General features: G+C 43.0%; 1 protein-coding gene across 6 annotated transcripts in view; it reads right to left on the bottom strand.

Annotated features, from left to right (window-relative positions):
- The window catches only part of LOC106607991 (syntaxin-binding protein 5), a 155,335-nt gene that overhangs the window by 111,659 nt on the left and 29,016 nt on the right, over window positions 1–14,660 (bottom strand). The gene's annotated exons all lie outside the window — the stretch shown is intronic.

The following is a 14,660-nucleotide window of genomic DNA, read 5'->3' as shown; positions in this document are numbered from 1 at the left end:
ATGTCAACCCATATTGTGTTTAGTGTTCTTAGTGCCGTGTGTATTTCTCCCGAAATAAAAGGCTCCGGTTGCTACCCAAATTCTGCTCTCCTGTGCCTGACTCCCTTACAGCCAGTTACGCATACCTAACACACACACACACACACACACACACACACACACACACACACACACACACACACACACACACACACACACACACACACACACACACACACACACACACACACACACACACACACACACACACACACACTGTGTATTCTAGAAAGATCAAGCTCTTTGGGTAAGAGATCAGACATCACTAGTGTAGTAACTCCCTTAAACATAATGGAGCTATTTCTCTCTTCTCCCTCTCTGACACACACACATACGCACATCCCCAAACACAGCACAACCCCCTACAATGGCCTTCTCCATTAAAAATGCATGGCACTGCAGCAACAGTTTCAAAAAATTAGCACCAGAGCCCAGCCATTGATCGTTCCACAGAGAACTACCTGCTGAGAGCCAGAAAGACAGAGAGACACACAATCAGAGAGAGAGAAAAGATAGAACAAAGAGATAACATTAGAGGCAATTTTTGTCAAAGCGAAGCATGAACTTACTTGACGGCACAAACGCTATCATCATCATCAGCAGCAGGAGCATCTTCAAAATATATCCGCAGTGGTTCTCCATCTTTAGAAATATCAAGATATCAAGATGATTTTTCACTGTCAATGTATAAGACAATGGGAATATGTTATACTTTGAATATAATATCGATTCTTTGTAGATCCTGTATCTCATCTACAGTATAGCATTCCCATTCTACTCTAGCAACGGATGACCTTGAAACTGAGTTACAACTGTTAGTAGCCAACCAATACTGAAAGGGTTAAAGTGGTGAGGGAACATTGTGAGGTCCCTGGCAGAAGCTGTATAGGACTGTGTAGATTAATGCGTTTGATGTTTCGGGCCGATCCGTGTTATCAGCAATCATTGACAGCGTTCTTAATGAGAAAGTGAAAGTGTTGCCAAGCGCCAGACAGGAAGAAGAATCAGGGCAATAGACCCCAAATGAGAGCTAATCGCAGCCTCGCAACGTTGCTAGCTAAGCCTTTTCACAGCGTATGGTCATCATTCACCCGGTGGGAAGCCTGACCAGCCTGTTCTGTGGATAATATGGATATATGATGTTCCTATCTCACAATGAGCGATTAGAACCTAGATTAATGTAATCAAAATTAGAGTAGACTAGCCAGTATTGTGTGAACGAGATACCATCTTGTCTAAAAAGAAGTTGCAAATAATGTTATTTTTCATATACAGTGCAGTGCCAATCCTTCCAATTGAAAATAACTTCAAAATCAGATAATCTTTAAATCGGTACAGAACGTCTCCATCAAGAGTGATTTGTCAATATTGTATTATAAATATTCCTTCCTTTGCATATCTATCTTTAGTCCCTATATTCTCGGGGCATACGGGGGTGGGGAGGTGAGAGGGAGGGTGTGAGAGCCACTCTGCCCCACTGTGGTGCAGTCTGTGGCGGGTAAACGCTGGTGGGCGTCCCCCCTGCAGCACCAGGGCCAGAAGGACCGCCACCACCACTGAGAGAGGACCCTGTGGGGGCACTGAACCACGGTGTGGGGGCAGTGATTTAGCCAACCCCCGTTGGACTGCGGGGGGACAGCCAATAGTATGCCTGCCAAAAGACAGAAGCCCCACCCACGCAACACCAGGGCTCTGACTCAGATAGTGTGACTGAGTCGGCTTGCTGGCCTCTCTCCATGTTTAGACACTTCTCCTTTACTGTGCCTATCTCCTTCTCTTCCTCTTCATCTATCCCTCCCTTTCCATCGCTCCAGCCCTGGAGACCAGGCCCCAGAGAATGGGAAAGAGTGTGGGAGGAAAGAGAGAAGGGGGATACACAGCCAGGCTGTAGGGGTAGGATGGGGAGTACACAGCCATGGACAGCCATGGACCATGTTATGGGTCCTATAATCACAGATGTACAAAATAGCTGCAGTCTCCCACACAATCAAGACAAAGATCAAGCACACTGTTGATTCTAGTATAGTGTAGACTGTAGACGGGGCTTTTCCTGGTCTCTGTTCTCTCACTGTCTCACTGTTCCTGAATGATGTGAGTACTACTGTTTTATTCTACTGCTATAAAATATTTATGGTAGCTAGCTGTGTTCATAGAAATTAAGAACGATAGAATGTCACTGGCTATGCTGTTCTGTTCTGGAATGTTGGGACTATTCTCTCTCTCTCTCTCTGTCTGCCTGATTGCAGTAGTTGTGTTTTAGAACAGTGTGTTTCTCTCCTGTTGTTTTCCCTGATTCCCAGTCAGAGGATGATACTAAGACAAACAGACGCAATGTTCCACCACCCCCTGCTTCTAGATACAGTACATTTTTCGCTTGATGTCCTCCCTCTCTCTCTCCCTCTATCCCTCTGTCTCCCACTCCATGTACTCCCTCCAGCCTTCAGTTGTCCATCTCAGCCCCTTTGCCCCTCCCCATTCCTACATTTGACATCACAACATCATTCTAGCTCAATCAGACGGAAAAGCACAAACATCCCTGTGGCCAAGGCTCTAAAGTGCAACTACTTTAGTCATATATGCAATTAAATATTTTGCTGTGCGAACAGGAGTTTTATTTTAGAAGCACTGTGAGACTATGAAAAAAATCTCCCAGAAAATAATAGTTGTAATGATAATGCTTCGATGTACCGTTGTTTCCAAGTGCCCAAGAGAAAAAAGCGAGTGCAGATTCCATAGCATCATGGTTGCACCATTACTGCTGGTTCTGCTTCTAGTAGGACCAGGTCAAAAGATCTGACGTATATTACCAACGCAACATTTTCATCTTCCTATAGCGGATCACCAGGACTGCAATTTACATTCATAAACTATGTCGTGGGCCTTTCTAAAATTACTTGCGCGTCGTTTAACCTCTTGAGGATACCCTAGGATAGGGGGCGCCACAGCGCATTTTGAAAAAAAATCGTTCCCATTTTCAACGGCCTACTAATCAAACTCAGAAGATAGGGCATGCATATACTTATTATATATGGATAGAAAACACTCTAAAGTTTCTAAAACTGTTTGAATGGTGTCTGTGAGTATAACAGAACTCATTTGGCAGGCAAAACCCTGAGACATTTTCTGACAGGAAGTGGATACCTGATGTGTTGTATTGAGTTCTAACCTATCCCATTGAAAAACACAGGGGTTTAGGAATATTTTGGCACTTCCTATTGCTTCCACTAGATGTCGCCAGTCCTTTCACAGTGGTTTGAGCCTTATAGAGTCAAAACTCAGTGAATGACAGGAGTTTGAAATTGGTCACAGGGGATGGGCCATCACCATTATGACGCCGGCGGCCATGTCTGCCCCCACCTTTGGAAACGGTTTTAAAGGCAGTGAAATCATCCCCCTCGAATCTTATTGGCTCTCTTGGTGTTAGTGGCCCTGAACATTTATTTTATACAACGTTTGACATGTTTGAACGAACCTACATGCGCGAGGATTGCTTTCAGTATGAAGTGCAGAGCTGCGTTTGGAGAGAGCCATAGGACGCGCTACCAACATCAGGCTAATGGAACGTGAAGTATGGACTTTTTGACCGAAAATACATCTGTTGTGGACCTGGGATGCTTTCTGATGAAGACAACTAAAGGTAGGCGATTATTGACAATATTATTGAAGATGAGATGGTTCATACTGTTGCATCCAAGATGGCGCCGAGCACTGTATATTAGCTGATTTTCTGAGTATCGCATCTCCTTTTATCGCAAAGTGTGATTACCCAGTAAAGTTAATTTAAAATCTGGTATGACGGGTGTTCTCAAGAGATATTCATCTATAAATGTTAGATTGACAATATACATTTAAAAAATCGTTATAGTATAGCAATTTATTGAAACGTAGCATTGTTTACCGGGACGCTTTTGAGGGGAAATTAGGTAGTCAACGTCAGACAGAGATGTAAAATGCTGTTTTTATATATAAATATGACCTTTATTGAACAAAAGAATGCATGCATTGTATAACATGATGTCCTAGGGGTGCCATCTGATGAAGTTTGTAAAAGGTTAGTGCTACATTTAGCTGTTTATTGATAATATGTGATGGAAGTGGTTGGTCGGAAAATGGCTATGAAGCTGCTTTTTACGATGGACTCATCTAATATAATCTAATGATTTGCTTTTCCTGTAAAACCTTTTTGAAATCGGACGACGTGGGTCGATTCAGGAGAGGTGTATCTATAAAAAAAAAAAAAAAATATTTTTAATTTTTGTAAAAAATTATGATAATTTTTTAATGCTAATTGGCGATATGATTTTTCGCTGGATTTTGATCCCGCTAACGGGATCAGATGCTCAAGAGGTTTAACATTTGTTTACACTTTGTTCAGTCATGTTACCTCATTGGCTACCTAGCTAACTTCACCAGTATATCCCAATATTTGGGGGCACAGAAAGAAAGGAAAAGGGATAGCTTAATCTTCAGAAAATCAATGATCATAGCAATGAATGAATAACAGATCTCTTGTATGTCCTCATCACAATCCTGATGTTTTTAAAGAAACAGTGTACAATTTTCAATGTAATGCATCTCAATAGGAAAATAGTGATTTATACACAATGTAGAAACCAAATATTCCACAAATGACTTTGTAATTTCAATGACAGGTATTTATATAAACATTTTAGCTTTTATAATAAACTAATGTCGTTACAATGGGGCGGCAGGTGGCAGTGGTTAGAGTGTTGGGCCAGTAACCGAAAGGTTGCTAGAACGGATCCCCGAGCTGACATGGTAAAAATCTGTCGTTCTGCCCCTAAACAAGGCAGTTAACCCACTGTTCCTAGGCTTTCATTGTAAATAAGAATTTGTTCTTAACTGACTTGCCTAGTTAAATCAAAAAATAAAAACATTACATATTAGTTTCCAGGGCACAACTTGTGCTTCAAAAGTAGATGTAATTCATATAGGCCCAATATAAAATGTGTCTCAATTTAAATTTAATGTGCTGCTTCTAACATTTTTATGTTGTGAGCACCAGTGCTACCAATGAAAATGTTTTATTTAGAGCCCTACCTGTGGCCATTCACGCTGCTAACGCGCGCACACACACACACACACACACACACACACACACACACACACACACACACACACACACACACACACACACACACACACACACACACACACACACACACACACACACACACACACACACACACACACACACACACACACACGCGCGCGCACACACACATATTAAAGCACACAGGTCCTCAGCGATGGGGGGTTGGGCGGTTGACATGACAGCCATGTGGCTAGGCATTAAAGCCTGAGTCCTTGCATCATCCTGTCACACGTCTTTTTGTGTGTGAGTGCGTGCGTGTGTGTGTGTGCGTGTGTCTTCCCCATACGCAGTGGTGAGACTGTCATCAGCTCCCTATGGAGGAGCAACAGGACAGTAGGACAGTGGCTGCGAGTAAATACCATCACATATAATAAAAATACTATATATTTTCTAACCCTTATTTTACCAGGTAAGTTGACTGCGAACACATTCTCATTTACAGCAACAACCTGGGGAATAGTCACAGGGGAGAGGGATGAATGAGCCAATTACAAGCTGGGAATGATTAGATGACAGTATGAGGGCCAGATTGAGAATGTAGCCAGGACACTGGGGTTAACACCCCTACTCCATGGGATCTTTAGTGACCACAGAGAGTCAGGACATCCGTTTAACATCCCATCCAAAAGACAGCACCCCCAATCACTGCCCTGGGGTATGGGTATATATTTTTTTAGACCAAAGGAAAGGGCACCTCCTACTGACACTCCAACACCACTCCCAGCAGCATCTGGTCTCCCATCCAAGGACTGACCAGGACCAACCTTGCTTAGCTTCAGATGCAAACCTGCAGAGGGATGCAGTTTGGTATGCTGCTGGCTAAATATTAAAAGTGGTGTAAAGTATTTCAGTTAAAATACTTGAAAGTACTACTTAAGTAGTTTTTTGGGATGTCTGTACTTTACTATTTATATTGTTTGCCTACTTTTACTTCACTGCATTCCTAAAGAAAATAATGTACTTTTACTCCATACATTTTCCCTGACAGCCAAAAGTACTCATTACATTTAGAAGGCTTAGCAAGATGGTCCAATTAGCAAAATGGTCCAATTCACGTACATACCTGGTCATCTCTACTGCCTCTGATCTGGCGGACTCACTAAACACATGCTTTGTTTGTAAATCATCTCTGAGTGTTGGAGTGTGCCCTGCTATCCGTAAACTTAAAAAACAAGAAAATGGTACCATCTGGTTTGCTTAAAATAAGGAATTTGAAATGATTTATACTTTTACTTTTACTTTTGATACTTAAGTATATTTTAGCAATTACATTTACTTTTAATACTTCAAAATATTTACAATTATATACATTTAGACTTTTACTCAAGTAGTATTTTACTGGGTGACTTTAACTTTTACAGATTGGAAGAGGAGCGTCGCTGTACAGCTATTTTCAGGTCTCTCAAGAGATGTTCGATTGGGTTCAAGAGCGGGCTCTGGCTGGGCCACTCAAGGACATTCAGAGACTTGTCCCGAAGCCACTCCTGCGTTGTCTTGCCTGTGAGCTTAGGGTCGTTGTCCTGTTGGAAGGTGAACCTTTGCCCCAGTCTGAGGTCCTGAGCACTCTGGTGCAGGTATTCATCAAGGATCTCTCTCTGTACTTTGCTCCATTCATCTTTCCCTCAATCCTGACTAGTCTCTCAGTCCCTGCCACTGAAAAACAGCGAGTGGTGGAGGGCTGCATAGATGGTTGTCCTTCTGGAAGGTTCTCCTGTCTCCACAAAGGAACTCTGGAGCTCTGTCAGAATGACTATCAGGTTCTTGGTGACTGCCCTGACCAAGGCCCTTCTCCCCCGATTGCTCAGTTTGGCTGGGCAGCCAGCTCTAGGAAGAGACTTGGTGGTTCCAAACTTCTTCCATTTAAGAATGATGGAGGCCACTGTTTTCTTGGGGACCTTCAATGCTGCAGACATTTTTTGGTACCCTTCCCCAGATCTGTGTCTTGACACAATCCTGTCTTGGAGCGCTACGGACAATTCCTTTGACCTCATGGCTTGGTTTTTGCTCTGACATGCACTGTCAACTGTGGGACCTTATATAGACAGTTGCCTTTCCAAATCATCTCCAATCAATTGGATTTAACACAGGACTCCAATCAAGTTGTAGAAACATTGATGATGATCAATGGAAACAGGATGCACCTGAGATCAATTCCGAGTCTCATAGCAGAGGGTCTGAATACTTTTTTAATATACATTTGCAAAAAAACAATATTTTTTGCGTTGTCATTATGGGGTATTGTGTTTAGATTGAAGAGAAAAATATATATATTTAATCAATTTTAGAATAAGGCTGTAACGTAACAAAATATGGAAAAAGTCATGGGGTCTGAATACTTTCCGAATTAACTGTATATGTGAATCGTTTCAGGAAACTAGGCATATGTCGCGGGTCACTACTTCACAGGAGAGCCATTTCAAAGTAAACTTTTTTATTTTTATCAATAAGCGTTTTTTCTATTTGTCAGAAATGCCTTCTGGAACATGTGAACATTCATGTTCCTTAATAACAGACTTGTATGACATCTGTAAATACAAATACAATTTTTAAATTCCGAGCCTAGTTTGTTTAGCCACAGAAAAAGTCAGCATCCTTCCCACTAGCCATGATTGGCTGAGATAATGAGTGGGCTGGACATGCCGAGAGATGAGTTTGGATTGGTCTGCCATATAGCGCGCTTCTGTCTATTTGAGCCGGTCAGTATGTGTAGGTAATCCTGTCTAACGTGGCTTTTTTTAAATGTATCGTGATGTAAAACTGCATAAGTGTTGCTCTCCAACTTCTGGAGGACCAAGTTTTGAAATCAGTGGAATTAAAGTATGATAGCTAAGGAGATGGAGAAAACACCTGTCTCTGGATTACATCTTAAAACTAAGGGCAACCATGGCATCTGTGACAGGAAGAAGCATCAATCCATGATGTATACAGGTAAGATTTTCAGATATTACACATTTCTAATTTTGACAGAAAGTTGTTGTCATTTCAAGTTGAAGTGTACTGTTAGCTAGCTAGCTAATGTTAGCTGACTGGCCTGCTAGCTAACGTTACGTGTATGATCTTATTATTCGTATCTCAGAGCCATTTGCTTTGCTAGTGTTTAGCTAGTTAGCTAGCTACATGTCTTAACAAAAGACACCACTATGCAAGTATCCATTTCAATAGAATGCCACTGCGACAACTGTTGATAGACGTAGCTGGTAAATTTGTTCTGGCTATCTACTCCAATTTCAGAGCACTCTCGTCTCAGTGTGCCAAAGCACAGAATAACTGACGAATTTACGAACGCTTAACACCGTTGAATATGGCCGATGTCAGTAAACATTGGCAAAAAAACATAAATTGTTGCCAGCAGCACAGTTGCAGTCACCAAAGCTCTGGACAACATAAAAACAGCCTAACCAGCTCTGCTAGGGCGAGTTAAATGATGAGCTGTGAGCTGTTCTCTCATTTGTGTCTGGAAGTAGCTAGCAAGCTAGCCAACGTTAGCCAGTTGGCTTGAGTGCTTGACTATTGTTGTTAGGACAAAATGCTCCGATCAACCCTTAATGAGATGGGTGGGGCTAAAGCTTAAAAGGGTGTGAACGACGACGCTGAATGGGTGGGTACCAAAACATTCAAAGGCCATTTTCTCAAAAGTGAGATTACAAGTTTATCAACATTCAAAGCAGAATTACTTTCCCATTGTTCCTCAAATGCAGTGTATGATATACCATTCTGTAGGTCTGTGTCTCTGCTTTTATCCAATGTAAAAAACACAATTTCAAATATTGCTTCATGAGACCAAATCAAGAGGGTGTGTCACATATGGAAGTTTCCCAAAGCACATTAGCAAGCTTGATGGTGTCAAGGCGCTTGGTTAGCTATGAGGGAAAGATGGAGAGAATGGTTTCTTGTGATGTCGATGCTCTTTGAATCGAGACACTAACGACACTGAGGGGATGTTTTTCAATGGAGCGAAACCCAAACCTCTTTTGTTATGCCACCACACAGTCTGTCATAGAGACAGGCACTATGGAAACGCGGGCCCCTAATGGGCCGTCAGTCGAGTATGGGCTGATGTGATTGGCAGATCCTGGGGCTGGGCTGTGATCAAATGGAGTTAGGTGTACAGTCAGAGTAATGCAGATGATTCATCATTACTAAGGGAATAGAGAAAAGGGATAGAGAGATAACTCAGAGAGACAGGGGAGAGACAGGGGAAAGAAAGAGAGGAGAGAGATAGTGAGACTGACAGAGAGAAAAGGATAAGGAGAGAGTTAGAGAGACAGGGAGAAAGAAGAGCAGGGGAGAGCGAATTGAGAAGGTAAGAAAGAAAAATGTGTGTGTGTGTGTGTCATAACGCCAGACCCAAACCCCTGCAGACAGAGGAGAAGGGTGTTACCGAGGTCACATCCCAGACATGAATACACATCCTACGTCCTTCAGGTGTCTCTACACTACATCACAGAACACACTGAAATGATGTGGAAACAATGTTGATACAACCAGTGGGTGCCCAGTGGGAGGCAACACACAGCTCTAAAGCTTTACAGCTCTAAAGCCTGTCTATGTTTAGTGACAGGTCTAAGATCATGTCAGTTTCCATCAAAAGAAACAGCAAAGACCATTGAAAAAGATGTCTATTACTGTTGAATGACAGCTTGACGGCCATATTGGTAAGGTTACTACAAAGAACCAATAAATTGCCGTTAACCACGACATTGTAGTATTTCTGTACAGTTAGGTACCCAGCAATACTGTCATATCAACACTAGAAAGTCCATAAAATGGACATCATTTACAGTATAAAGTCTAGTCTGAACAGTTTACTTCCATGGCTATTCTTCCAAACGTCCTTACAATGCAGTAAACCCAGTTCCACCTCCGGCAGTATCTCGTTGTCATAGCCTCTATATGTCAGTAGTTTTCCATAGCAGCTGAGTGTCCTGGGGGAGGGTACATCAAGAAGACACCATAGCAGGACTGGGGAGGTTGGAATGGGGATGTGCTATGTGATGTGCTGGTGATGCATCTAGGCGTTAGTCCGTTACACTGCTACTCTACTGTAAGCAGTAGGCAGGCACACTGACTGACTGACTGACTGACTGACTGACTGACTGACTGACTGACTGACTGACTGACTGACTGACTGACTGACTGACTGACTGACTGACTACTGGCTTTCCAGGAACAGCACGTGTGGACGGGGAGCTGGCATAACGCTTGCACCCCACATACAAATGCACACACATTTCCACATGCAAAGTCTCTGGCCTTTAAGCCTCTTGATCTGTTTACACAGCACTTCAGAGAGAATGACAGAATGCTACAAAAAAATAAGAGATTCAAAAATAAAGAGAGAAAGCAAGAATGTTGAAAAGAATGGAAGAGGAAGAGAGAAAGGCCAGTGAGAGGTAAAGGTAGTGGAAAAGGTAGGAGAAAGACAGAGGGAGTGGAAGTGAAAGAGAGAGAGAGAGAGATGCAGTTAGCACTTAGGGCCCGTAGAGAGGCAGAGGTCAGATGAAGGGCACTGCATTAGGTGAGGGAACAAAATCTCCTCACAGGAACCACTGACAGGGTCAGGGAGTCAAGCCCATGTCAGCACATCACTCTCAACCTGTACCTGACTGTTGTACTAGCATTTCAGACAGAGCACCACTCTAAATCCGCGTATCAGTGCCTTATCATATAATCACATCACTCTGAGAAAGGGAGACAGCCAAGGATATAGAGGTAAATACATGATGGGTAAATGCTAGCATACTAACATTTCCAAAATGACAGGAGGCCAGTAGCATAAATGCTAATGCTAAAAATGATAATATAATGTAATAGGTGCGTATTAACCCTATTTATGAAATGAAAAAAGCTGGGTAAACTGTATTTGCATGGGTTTACCCTCCACAACATCACTGGAGCCAACCACAACCTGCATCCCACTATCCTATATGCAGATGTCTGCTATTAGCATTTAAAACAGTTCCCAGCCTCGAACTGCAGCTCTAATTTTCACTTTTAAATGTTAAGCCTATGCCATTAGGATATGACATGTGATACCATGTGACATTTATATAACAAAACTATGGCATTATGATTCATAATCTTTAACATGAATACCAAGAACTGCCATGGGGGTTTTTCAATATATGAGTCAAGCAAACACCGTTTTCTAGGAAAAAATCTTGGGATGTAGAATTTTTTTTTAACCTTTATTTAGCTAGGCAAGTCAGTTACGAACAAATTATTTTTTTCAATGACGGCCTAGGAACAGTAGGTTCAGGGGGAGAACGACAGGGGCAGAACGACAGATTTTTACCATGTCAGCTCGGGGATTTGTTCTTGCATCCTTTCGGTAACTAGTCCAACGCTCTAAACACTAGGCTACCCTGCCGCCCCAACATTGCCCCTAACAAAGAAAAAAGGTGCTGTTTTCAATGAGCACGCTCCATTCATACTTTTTTAATACTTTTTTCAAGAAAGGAGGGAACCATTACAAAAACAAGGAAGAGGAGAAGGGGGGCAGTACACACACGGCTCTGCCTTTCACTCATCAAGCTCATATTAGCCTATCATAATGACACTCCCTCCCTCCCTCTGGCATTAGCTATTCCCCTCCACCATGGAGGCTGGAGGTAATTGAAGGGAGAGAGAGAGAGATTCTCTGATCTGTGCCCACTCGCCATGGGGGCATCCATCGACCATTTGTTCTACCTGTGTGTGTGTGTGTGTGTGTGTGTGTGTGTGTGTGTGTGTGTGTGTGTGTGTGTGTGTGTGTACCTGTATTTCTCCCTTCTCTGTGTCCACATGAGGCCTGTATTTACAGCGAGGAGCCAGTCGAGCGTGTGCTGCCGTCTGTTGACTGTAATTAGTGCACAGGAAGGTGACATCTCAGGCACCAGGTAGCCTGGCCTGCACTGGGACACAGCACAGTTTGTTTTCTACCTCACCTGGCCAACACACACACAACCCACACACTACCATCTGCAGTGGCAGGGGGAGGAGAGAGGTGTTCAACAAAGAGTAGAGTAAAGGAGGGAGGGAGAGAGAGAGAGAGAGGGGGGGGGGGGGGAAAGAGAGAGAGAGCAAAAAAGACAAGAGGAGGCAGAGGGAGAGAAGAGAAGGATAGAGAATCAGACTGATCTAACAGGGTAAGCAAATTTAGTTAACAAGCAAAGACGCTGAGGGTCAACTTCATTTCAATTTCTCTTACATAAATCAGACATGGAATTTCTCATTGAGAGTGCAATACAATTCCAAACCTGGAATTGAGATGAAATGGACCACAGACTCTGGTTACCAGGACGACATCATGCCACTCCAGTCCTGAATATGTATCAGTTCACTTCAGGGTTTCCACGTAGCCAGTCTGATCCACAGTACCCACCATTTCTATTACACTGGAAAAAATATATAAACCCAACATGTAAAGTGTTGGTCCCATGTTTCATGAGCTGAAATAAAAGATCCCAGAAATGTTCCATATGCACAAAAAGCTTATTTCTCTCAAATTTTGTGAACACATTTGTTTACATCCCTGTTAGTGAGCATTTCTTCTTTGCCAAGATAATCCATCCACCTGACAGGTGTGGCATATCAAGAAGCTGATTAAACAGCATGATCATTACACAGGTGCACCTTGTGCTGGGGACAATAAAAGGCCACTCTAAAATGTGCAGTTTTGTCACACAAAACAATCCCACAGATGTCTCAAGTTTTGAAGAAGTGTGCAATTGGCATGCTGACTGCAGGAATGTCCACCAGAGCTGTTGCCAGAACATTTTATGTTAATTGTTCTACCATAAGACGCCTCCAACGTCGTTTTAAAGAATTTGGCAGTACATCCAACTGGCCTCAAAACGGCAGATCACATGTAACCACGCCAGCCCAGGACCTCCACATCCGGCTTCTTCACCAGCAGGATCGTTCTTTATATGAACTTTAAATCAGTAAAATCTTTTAACTTGCTGCATGTTGCGTTTATATTTTTGTTCAGTGGAGATTCCTTTATTCCTTGTCTGGCTGTTAGGCCTCGGGTCATCAAGATTTGTTATCATCCAATCACATTGGTTTTGGATTTAATAGAGAGACCACTTGGCCTTTTTTATTGTGGTGACTCACTGGGAGGGTAAATTACAGAAAGTGGGTTGGGGACTAGGAGGAGGAGGAGGAGGGGGATGGGGGGCAGCATTTTCTGAGCCAAGACAATATTGAATCTCTCGCTAAAACCTTTCCATTAGCGATCCAGTGAATCACACATGTCCTTCCTCCTGAGTAGAATGACACACACACACACACACACACACACACACACACACACACACACACACACACACACACACACACACACACACACACACACACACACACACACACACACACACACACACACACACACACACACACAGCCATCATTCAAGGCAGGGCAGGGGCACAGCAGCAGAGAGATAAGGGATGGCCGTCTGGGAGGCTACAGAAGCCAGTAGAATTATAGGAAGAGGTAATTGTACAGTACTTTATTTAATAGGATCTGGAAAGACGTCACCTACCGGGGATTTCTATGACAACCTAGTTTTATTGCTTAAAAACCATCCTGTAGAGAGCTTGTCATGGCTAAGAGACTTTGGGTTGAAAAACACTGAAATACACACTGTCCAACTGGACAGGGATGGTGACAATTTCCACTGTCAAGTGTAATCTAGTGAGGTTACAAAAGGGTAAAGCAGCTTTATAGATGTTAAGAATTGAAAAATAATTCACTTGAGTCAGGCTCCACAGCCGTTCAGTACAATGGCATTGATTGTACTCAGAATCCTACACCACCCTATACTACATGACTGTTGCACTGACTACATGACACAGATACTGTATAGCTAGGCCTGGTTAAGTAAAGTTGATATGACAGTTGGCATCTACACGCCATGTCTCCTCTACTAATTTTGACATTTCAGTAAATTAGCAGACAATCTTATCCAGAGCGATTTACAGTGAGTGCAATCATCTTAAGATAGCTAAGCGAGACAATCACATATTACAAGTCGAAGAGGGAGGATAAGACTGAGATATTATTTTAATGCTCCCCTATGACCCCATCTGTCCTGTGGGTTCTTCCTGTTAGATACACTGTTAATCAGCAAGACCTGCCATCTGGCTGAAACAAGTCATCCACCAGCATACACATACGCACACACACACAGGCAAACATGCCCGCGCACACACACACCAGGCGCACCCACGCGTGCACAGATGTGCGCACATACACAAACACACCCATCCTTCCAAGCTCTCACAAGACAGTAGCTCCAAAGTGAAGGTTATTTCATTTTCCCATCTTCCCCAATCCCTCCTGTCCCAGTTGTGGGAGGGAAAAGAGGTTAGGATCTGATCCTAATCCCCACTGAGTTCCTGCTGTGCCTGTAGCCTTTCCGGAGCATCCTCCCTCAGGGACTTGACCAGCCCACCCGGATGCTACCGCTAATGTTGCTACCGACGCTAGAAGGAACGAAGGAGTTAAGTGTTTCTCCATATA

Source organism: Salmo salar, chromosome 06 (genome assembly GCF_965601325.2).
Source record: "Salmo salar chromosome 06, fSalSal1, whole genome shotgun sequence".
NCBI lineage: Eukaryota > Metazoa > Chordata > Actinopteri > Salmoniformes > Salmonidae > Salmo > Salmo salar.
Note: the sequence above shows the minus strand (reverse complement) of the source record. Positions and strands in the feature narration are given on the sequence as shown.